The sequence below is a fragment of the Procambarus clarkii genome, chromosome 6 (genome assembly GCF_040958095.1).
Source record: "Procambarus clarkii isolate CNS0578487 chromosome 6, FALCON_Pclarkii_2.0, whole genome shotgun sequence".
Classification (NCBI taxonomy): Eukaryota; Metazoa; Arthropoda; class Malacostraca; order Decapoda; family Cambaridae; genus Procambarus; species Procambarus clarkii.
In genome coordinates, this window is record NC_091155.1 from 5,214,607 (window position 1) to 5,225,194 (window position 10,588).

Below are 10,588 nucleotides of genomic sequence, written 5' to 3' on the forward strand. Positions count from 1 at the left end.
GACTCCTTTGATTTGAGTGATTTTACAGGTGGTGTACCGGACATAAATAGGCAGGAGAGAATGGTGGAGTGAGGTGAGGTACAATACGTGGACACTGCAGACGGCCTATTGGCCCATTCGATGCTGCAACCACACACAGGCCCACACTTGGATAATCATAACATAATATAGTAAATATTTACAATGAATTAGTGAGACAAATGTGTTCCAATGATCCTACCTAAATCGCCCTTTAATTGATCTCTTAAAAATGGATCTAAGTTATATAAACCACTACTAATGTTCAAATTACTTTCTTTTGTGATCTGTATCAAAGCAGATTCAATTATGTTTCTGTTATTAGTGATTTTACAATTCGTTATTGAAGAAGCCATCTCCCAATTAATTTGGTGAGCATCTTCTGACAGATGAACAAACAAACAAAGCATTAGACAATTGGCCATGTCTTACAGAGTATTTATGTTGCGAAATTCTACATTTCAAATCTTTAGATGTTTGCCCAACATAGAACTTATTACAGTCTTTACAAGTTATCTTATAAATGACACAATTATCACTACGAGGGCTGTTCCTAACAAATAGCTTACCAACAGTATTTTCGTAGCTAAACAAAACATGTATATTAAAAAGTTTCAAGGCCTTGACAATATTCTCAATCCCAGAGAAATATGGTAAACATAACAAATTCTTTGGGCGAATTCTTTCACTGTATACATTATTATAATATGTACGACGTGCTTTGCTACGGCAAACTTCCAAAAAACTCAGTGGGTAACAAAGCTTGAGACCAATCGAATCAATATTCTTAAACTCTTCGTCTAAGAATTGTGGACTTACAACTCGAAGAGCTCTTAAATACATTGAAGAAAAAATTTACTTTTTCACATTGTGTCTATGCCCTGAAAAATAATGAACATAAGATAAATTATTCGTAGGTTTTCTGTAGACAGTAAACTTTAGTGAAAAATCTTCCCTATGAATAAGTACATCTAGGAATGGCAAACATTTATCAATTTCAGTCTCCATAGTAAATTTTATAGAGGTGACTTGGTCATTAATTAAGTTTGGCTACAAATTCGTCTGTGTTTACATCTGAAGGTCATATACACAAAATATCAACATATCTAAACCATGGAATGATTCCAGGAGTTATTTTTGAAACAATTTTTGAAATTCTTCGAAAAGAAATTTGTTTAAAAAATAACTCCTGGAATCGGTACTCACTTTGTCATAACTATACCAAGACTTCTTACTGGAAGGTGGGTCTGGTGTATGAGGCTGTAGGTGTCAGCCGACTTCGCACATCTGATGTAGTCGGTTTCTTCTTTGTCTGCTAAATATAAACGGATGGAAGGGGGAGCACGTCTAAAGAATTCCTCAACTAGAATGAGGTTGACGAGTTCTGAAAATGTAGACACATGTGCTGCTTCCAGCCATTTCATGAAATATCTTTTCTCTGTATTGGCAAATTCTAAAAAGGTGGTGGTACTTGCCTTTAGATAATCACGGAATTTTCGTCTGTAGCTTTCAAAGGAGAGAAAAACCGGCGTCCAAAACTGCTTGCTTCAGGGTCTGGTAGTCATTCTCAGACGCTAAGGTACTGAGAGTAACCGCAGCACTACCTGTGAGATGCACTCTGAGAAGGGTAGACCATTGATCTTCAGGCCAGCTAAGTTTTTTAGCTAGGGTCTCAAAAGTGGTAAAAAACACGTCTATCTCTGTCTCAACGAATGGTGGCATTAACTTACTTGCATGGGAGACATTGAACCTTACTGAAAGACTAGCTGTAGCTTGTTGGCGCTGAGTGTGGTGTTTAGTTTCCAAGGTAAGTTCTTGTTGACGACATGCTAGAACCATATCAGCTTGCTTCTTATCGTGCTCACGTTGCAACTGCAGGTGACGTTTTCTTGCTTCAAGCTGTACTCGCTCACGCTCTTGGTGTAGGGCCGCATCTTCTTTCTTTAGGGCCATCCCGCGTTCCTTTTCTTCCTTCCTTAGGGTAGCCTCTTATTCTCTTCGTTGTAGAGCTTCTTTCTCATATGTAGCTTGTTCCTGCAGTTAGTCACGCTTTAGGGCAGCCTCTCGTTCCTGTTCTTCCTTCTTTAGGGCAGCCTCATCTTCTCTTATCTGGAGAGCTTTTTTTGTTGTTGGGGAGTTTCTTTAAGTGGTTCCCGCTCTATGTTTGCTAGTTCGAGCTTCAACTTCATAGCTGCCAGAGCATGTTTATCTGCAATAGAATAGTTTTCGTGAACATCAGAGTCTATGATTCCTTCATCTAAGAGGTGATCCAAGATAAGATTGTGCAAGTCATTTTTGTTGGCTCCAGGGGGAGCATCTAGTTGATACTCGTGTGCAAGAGTTTGTAATTCGGTCCTCTTGGCACGACTTAAGATCCCAACTTCACTTGCTGGATCATTACGAAATGGTGAGAGACGAAACATTTTGAAATAGCAAATAAGTGTACATCGAATATACTTGTGATATTGTAAGTGTCAGTAACAGGATGACGTACCAACTGATAACTATCCTGTGGAAATTTAATCTTTAACAATTAACGTTAATATTAGTATGGTAAATGATTAGTCAATCAAAATCGCAGGAAATCTTGTAACCGGTACTCAATATAAGAGAGTAAAGGCAAGAAAATCCTACTAAATAAATGAAACCAATAGTTTCGAAAACAAATGAAACTTTTATTTGTTTCAAAAGTGAAAGGTAGTCCAAGAATGTAGGGATTCCTTGCCGAGTCTCTATTGGACAGAAGCAAGGGTTTTCCTACTTTAATTATATGATACTTACAGAATTAGCGTTCCTTGTGTACTAAAAAAAAGAAAGCTAACTCCCTACCTAAGTAAATATCATCATCTCTGACCGACATATAGTGGTGCGAGTGTCAAATGAGAACGAGAACTGCTGTTGAGGTCCCAACTCAACAGCGTAGTCTGTGCTAGAGGAACTATGACCCTCTGTATCCTCCTGTGGTCGGATTGCAGAAGATAGGGTGCTTTGGCCCGAAGACAAATCAAAGTACCAGGGTACCAAAATGATGATCTACCGTAATTTGAGAAATATCCTAGGGACGAAAAGGTGGAATACACGAGTAATAACACTGAGGAAGTGATGACCAATTAAGAGAATGACTGAGGCCTCCAGTCCCCACGCAATCCACAGTTATCCAACACTCACCATATGCTACCCTCGGAAAGCACAAAATACACAGCACCATATAAATATTAAAAGTAATGAAAATTTTGAAAAGCAACTGTATCAAAGCCAAGTACACTTACCACAAATTGATGTTTTAGTACTAGTACCTGAGTGAGGCAGGTACTCCTTGGACAGGCCCCCATTAAATGTGATGGAAAAAAGAAGTGTAGGTGTTCGGCAGTCCTCCCAATGGCTGGTGTCAATGCCTATCACCATTAAAAAGAAAAGATGACTGCATAGCTGTTGTGTCCTGTGGCAAAGTAAGGCAAAACAAGCAAAACAAATAGTATGAACAATGAAACTTTAATTAAATTGAAAACAAATTATTAAATAAGACAATTCCTTGGCTATGTAAAGTGCAAGCTCATAAGATTATAAATTCAAAAAATAACATAAAATAATATAGTGTTGACGTTACTCTAAAATGGATAGAGACAAAATGAAATTAACAGATGCTGAGAATAAAGCGCTGGCTGAGAACATCCACTAATAGACAGAGCGTATATCAGATGGTTGTTTCAGCTTGAGAACACAGGATACTCTGACTCCAATGGCTAGTGCAGGCCCAGACATCGGCTAGGTAGATGGCGCTGAGGTGCAGTGGTGCAGACGTCTATTCACCAACCAGAAGTGGGCAGGCTGGAAATGGTAGTTTGGTGATCAGGGAGGGGGGAGGTGGAGAGTGTGTGATACGTTTGTGCCTGGCAAAACGTATTTGACTAAATATGTACTACACTTGCTTGTAGTATCTAGATGTTGTAGATGTACTGAAGTAACATGACAATAGGAAAGGGCAGGCCAAACACACACACACACACACACACATATATATATATATAAATATATATATATATATATATATATATATATATATATATATATATATATATATATATATATATATATATATATATATATATATATATATATATACATATATATATATATATATGTATATATATATATATATATATGCAAACAAGCCTGAATGGTCCCCAGGACTATATACAACTGAAAACTCACACCCCAGAAGTGACTCGAACCCATACTCCCACAACTGGTATATACAGGGACGCCTTAATCCGCTTGACCATCACGACCGGACATAAGGAAGTGATAGCCGAGGCTATATGAACCACTTCCCCGCCGGCACTCGGATGGTAATCTTGGGCATAGCATTTTATCAAATCACCTCATTCTTTGGGGCACACGTGAGGAACACAAATGCAAACAAGCCTGAATGGTCCCCAGGACTATATACAACTGAAAACTCACACCCCAGAAGTGACTCGAACCCATACTCCCACAACTGGTATATACAGGGACGCCTTAATCCGCTTGACCATCACGACCGGACATAAGGAAGTGATAGCCGAGGCTATATGAACCACTTCCCCGCCGGCACTAGGCGTCCCTGTATATACCAGTTGTGGGAGTATGGGTTCGAGTCACTTCTGGGGTGTGAGTTTTCAGTTGTATATAGTCCTGGGGACCATTCAGGCTTGTTTGCATTTGTGTTCCTCACGTGTGCCCCAAAGAATGAGGTGATTTGATAAAATGCTATGCCCAAGATTACCATCCGAGTGCCGGCGGGGAAGTGGTTCATATAGCCTCGGCTATCACTTCCTTATGTCCGGTCGTGATGGTCAAGCGGATTAAGGCGTCCCTGTATATACCAGTTGTGGGAGTATGGGTTCGAGTCACTTCTGGGGTGTGAGTTTTCAGTTGTATATAGTCCTGGGGACCATTCAGGCTTGTTTGCATTTGTGTTCCTCACGTGTGCCCCAAAGAATGAGGTGATTTGATAAAATGCTATGCCCAAGATTACCATCCGAGTGCCGGCGGGGAAGTGGTTCATATAGCCTCGGCTATCACTTCCTTATGTCCGGTCGTGATGGTCAAGCGGATTAAGGCGTCCCTGTATATACCAGTTGTGGGAGTATGGGTTCGAGTCACTTCTGGGGTGTGAGTTTTCAGTTATATATATATATATATATATATATATATATATTTTGTGACGGTAACGCGTTGGTGTTCGGCTGTTTAAGGCTAGGGGTATGGCCTCGTCACATAGTTATAAAAAAAAATAGAAAAAACTGGAACTTCGTCTGTGGTAAGGTAAGGAGAAGACACACAAAACACAAGTAAACTTTAACAATGAAATTTTAATTACGTTAATTAAATCAAAACATGAATAAATGCACAAACAAATTCATATAATAAAATCAATCAAAATAATAAGAATAATTAGATGACACAATGAAAAGTTACGTTAAGGCAAAATAACAAGAAGTGCAATACAAAGTAAATGGGAGGTGTTGGAATATTGGCTTTAAGCCACCACTTCTCTCAGTACACGCTAGCGTCTAGCCGGGAGGAGTGGTGACAACGAGAGCACTGAACATTCTGAGTCTGGGGTTTGGGGCGACCCCAGACATCAAGTAGTATGGGGGGGCGAGTGCAGGTGCAGCCAGACCGGCGACCAATCAGCGGAGCCGGTAGCGATCAACATGTAGTTTGGTGGTTTGAGTACGAACAGGTGGCTGGCTGCATACGTTTTGCTCACCCTGGCAAGCCTTGCTGGTGTTGTTGTTGTTGTTGGACATGTCTTCCATAGTCGTTTTATATAATTTCAACGACGTGTTTGTGGAGGGAAGAGCAGGCTCAATCTCTTGAAGGAGATTATTGTCACAACTCTCCCCCGAAGCCTGCGGTTCTGGAAGAAGTACGTCGTTATGTGGTGGAGTAATGGATGGAGTCGCTTCTACTTCATAAACTCTGGAGAGGTCATGGGCTAAGATGTTGTCAGACTCTTGGTATAGCGTGTCTCCAGGTTGAATTTCTGCAGGTAGCAAGCCCATAGTAGAAGACGTTGAGATGAGAAGTGGGCGTGCTGCAGGAGGTGTAGGGTGGTGTGGTCCGTGTTGATGGTGGACCGAGCACTTTTCAGGGGTGGAGCGAAGTGCTGAAGCTTCAGGATGAGGAAGAGTAGCTCCTTGCCAATTGTTCCGTAGATCCTTGTAGCAGTAGTCGCTGACAGGTGTATTCTTCTCGCCTCGTTGTTGCATCACGACACCACCAACGTCGGTACCCCTAGCGTCGACATGGAGGATGAAGGGTTTATCTGACGAGGTGAGAGTGGAATTAGAAGAGGGCAAAGGAGCACGATTATTATCCTGAAAGCATTTGGGAAGATCATTAAGGATTTCGGAATTAAAAAGCGCTGACTCCTTGTCAGTGCTTTCGGGAGGAGAAGCTGGGAAGGTCTCACTGTGGATGTAGGGTTCTGTGAATGTGGAATAGTTAGTCAAGACAGTGGGAGGAGTACCATTATATTGCTTCAAGAGGTTGACGTGGCACAGCTGGGTCTTCCGCCGCCTATCTGGAGTTTCTATGACGTAAGTGTTGTTGTTTCTGCACTATTTGACGCAGTAGGGTCCTGAAAATCTGTTTTGTAAAGGTGAACCTGGGATAGGGAAATAGGCAAGGACGAAGTCTCCCGGCTTGAATTTTCTTACTTTGCTGGTTTGGTCGTAATGAGTCTTCATTCTCACCTGGGCTTTCAATAGATTATCATGGGCAAAGCGGTGGACTCTTTCTAGAATGTGTTGAAGGTTTTGAAGAAACTGGGGCACATTCTGATGCTCACTGAAGGTGGCATCTCGGAGAGAGTCTTTGAAAGCCTTAAGGGGAGTACGGCACTTACGGCCGTAGAGCATCTCATAAGGAGATACTCCTAGGGACTCATTGGGGAGACTTCTGAAAATACACATTATTAGGTCAATCTGCTTATCCCAATCCTTTGAGGTTTCACTACAAAACTTTTTCAAGAGTGCTTTGATGGTCTGATGACTACGTTCAAGAGAACCCTGTGAAGCAGGATGATAGGGGCTGGACAATACCTGTTTGATGTTGAACTCCTCCAGTGTCCTTTTGAAGAGATCACTGGTGAAGTTGGTGCCACAGTCACTTTGAATCTCCCTGGGAAATCCGTATTGAGTGAAGATCTTCAATAGATGTTTGATAACCGTAGCAGCCGTGATGTTCTTCACTGGAACTGCTATGGGAAATCTGGTGGTAGGACACAGGATGGTTAGGATGTAGGCGTTACCTGAACTGGTCCGAGGTAAAGGACCAACACAGTCTATTATGAGTCTGTGGAAAGGTTCCGCAGGCACCTGTATGGGAATCAGTGGTGCTCTGGGAATGGAGACGTTCGGTTTGCCTGCCATCTGACATGTATGACACTGTTTTACGTACTGTTTGACGTTATTTACCATACCTGGCCAGTAGTAGTCTTGACGAATCCCATGGTAAGTCTTGTTGAAGCCGTAGTGGGAGAATGCTCCGTGGGCCAGGTGTAGAATAGTGGGCCGCAGGCTGGTGGGAATCACAAGTTGTTCGATGTTGGCCCAATCGTCCTCCTCCTTCAGTTTACTGGGTCTATATCTGCGGTAGAGCAAGTCGTTCTCTAGGAAGAACCCAGGAATACTGTCGGGTTGAGTCTCAGCCTGGAAAAACAATGGTGTTAAAGTAAGATCTTCCCTCTGCAACTTACGGAACTCCAACTTGGTCAGATGCGGGGGTAGTTTCTGAGGGTCTTGAGGGACAGCGGTAGCAGTAGAGTCAGCTGGCTGTGGACGTGCGGCTTGTGCACGGGTGGTCACGAGAACCGGAGGAGAAGCTTCATCACTCTCTTGAACCTCTGCTGGAACATACTCAAGAATAGGGTTTATTGGCACAGAGTTACACACCTGGGGTTTGTCCATGACGATCAGGTTGGTCGGTTGCAGGTCTTCTGCCAAGTCGTTGCCTAGGAGAAGTTGCACTCCAGGCATGGGAAAAGGCTTTTCCCTGACGGCGACTTGGACTTCCCCGTTCACGTAGGGACAATCCAGGTGGACTCTGGCGAGAGGGTATGGAGTGGTAGCAGTGAGGTCAGTGATGAAGACTGTTTCCCCGGTGTAGACTATGTTGGGCACAGCCGACTTCAAGATGATCGATTGTAGAGCCGCTGTGTCCCTCAAGATCTTCAATTTGAAACGTCCCTCCGGATTTGAACCGTTGGCTGAGACAGTTCCAGTATACAGGTGGTTACTGAAAAGAGAAAGATCATTAACATCAACACCAACATTCATCACAGGCTTACCGGACTTAGGAGGAGTTGGTTTGGGTCGTTGTTGGTCAGTGGTTCCCTTGTAATGAGACTTACCACACTTGTCTATGGTATGTCCATAGAGTCTACAATACTTGCAGTACAGTTGTGAACCAGCTTGATCGGGGCTCACCTTCTCGTAACTGTACCACGACTTCTTACTGGAGGATGGTTCAGGTGTCAGCCGGTGGATGAGGCTGTAAGTGTCAGCCGACTTAGCACACTTCAGGTAGTCGGTTTCTTCTTTATCTGCTAAGTAGAGGCGGACAGGAGGCGGCACACGTCTCAAGAATTCTTCAACAAGCATCAGGTTGACGAGTTCTGTAAAAGTAGAGACATGTGCTGCTTCCAGCCATTTCATGAAATACCTCCGTTTCGTGTTAGCAAACTCGAGGAAGGTAGTGGTACTTGCCTTCAGGTGGTCACGGAATTTCCTTCTATAACTTTCAGTGGAAAGTAGGTAGGCGTCCAACACTGCTTGTTTCAGAGTGTAGTAGTCATTCTCAGACGCCAAAGTACTGAGTGTGACTGCAGCTCTACCTGTAAGATGGACTCTGAGAAGTGTGGCCCATTGGTCGACAGGCCAACTGAGTTGATTAGCAAGGGTTTCAAAGGTGGTGAAAAACACATCAACTTCTGCTTCTACAAAGGATGGCATTAACTTACTTGCATGTGATATATTAAAACTGACGGGAAGATTGGCAGTAGCTTGCTGGCGTTGAGTGAAGTGGGAAGTTTCCAAGGCGATTTCACGTTGACGACACTCTAGAGCCAGAGTTGCTTGTTGCTTGTCATGTTCGCGTTGTATTTCCAACTCGCGTTGTTTGGTTTCAAGCTGTACTCGTTCACGTTCACGGAGTAATGCGACCTCACGGTCGTGTTCTTCTCTCCTCAAAGCAGCTTCGCGTTCTTGTTCGTCTCTCCTCAAAGCGGCTTCGCGTTCGTGTTCTTCCCTTCGTATGGCAGCTGCTTCTCTTTGCTGCTCACGTTCAATCTTGGCCAGCTCTAGTTTAAGTTTCATCGTTGCCAAGTCAGTTTTCTCTGCAATATAGTAAGTTTCATGAGTTTCAGAGTCTATCTTACCTTGCTCTAAATAGTAATCCAGCAACAGGTTGTGTAGGTCATTTTTGTTGGCTTGGTAGGGAACTTCTAGTTGATACTCATGTGCAAGAGTTTGTAATTCAGTCCTCTTGGCACGACTTAAAGTTCCTATTTCACCTGCTGGATTTGCACGGAAAGTTTGGAGACGAAACATTGTGAAATTAGCAAATAAAGGTACACGAATATTCGATAGTGAAATGTCAGAAACAGGACAACGTGGCAACTGGTACCTATCCTGTGTGATCTTTAACAATTAACGTTAAGTGAAAGATATTAAATGATTAAATCAAGGGCGCAGGAAATCTTGTACCCGGTACTCATGTAAGAGAATAAGGGCAAGAAAATCCTACTAACAAATGAAACAAAGTTTCGAAAACAAATGAAACAGTTAAATGCTTCAAAAGTAAAATTGGTAGTCCAAGGATGTAGGCATACCTTGCCGAGTCTCTATAGGACATAAAGCAAGTTTTTCCCACTGAATTTAATATGATACTTACAGAATTAGCGAACTTTTGTGCTCTGAAAAAGTAAGCTAATTCCCTACCGTTGTATGTATCATCATCTCTGACTGACGTGTAGGGGTGCGAGGTGTCAACTGGTGACGAGAACTGCTGCTGAGGTCCCAATTCAGCAACTAAAGTTCGAGCTAGAGGAACTATGGCCCTCTTTGTCCTCCTACAGTCAGATTGCAGAAGATTGGGTACTCTTGACCCGGGGCAGACCACAGTACCAGGGTACCAATATGATGATCTGTCAGAATGAGAAATATTCAAGGGACATAGATGGTAAACACGAGTAATAACACGGAGGGAGAGATGACCAATTAAGAGTATGACTGCGGCCTACAGTCACCACGTAATCCAAAGTTGTCTCACCTTCACTATATGTTACTCGTAATGCACAATACACCGCACCTTATAAAAAATGAAATTGAATATGAAAAATAGTAAAGCTACGTTAACAAAGTTAAATACGCTTACCATAAATTACCACTTGGCACCAGTACCTGAGTGAAGCTCCTAGGACAGGCCCCCATATAACTTGTGACGGTAACGCGTTGGTGTTCGGCTGTTTAAGGCTAGGGGTATGGCCTCGTCACATAGTTATAAAAAAAAATAGAAAAAA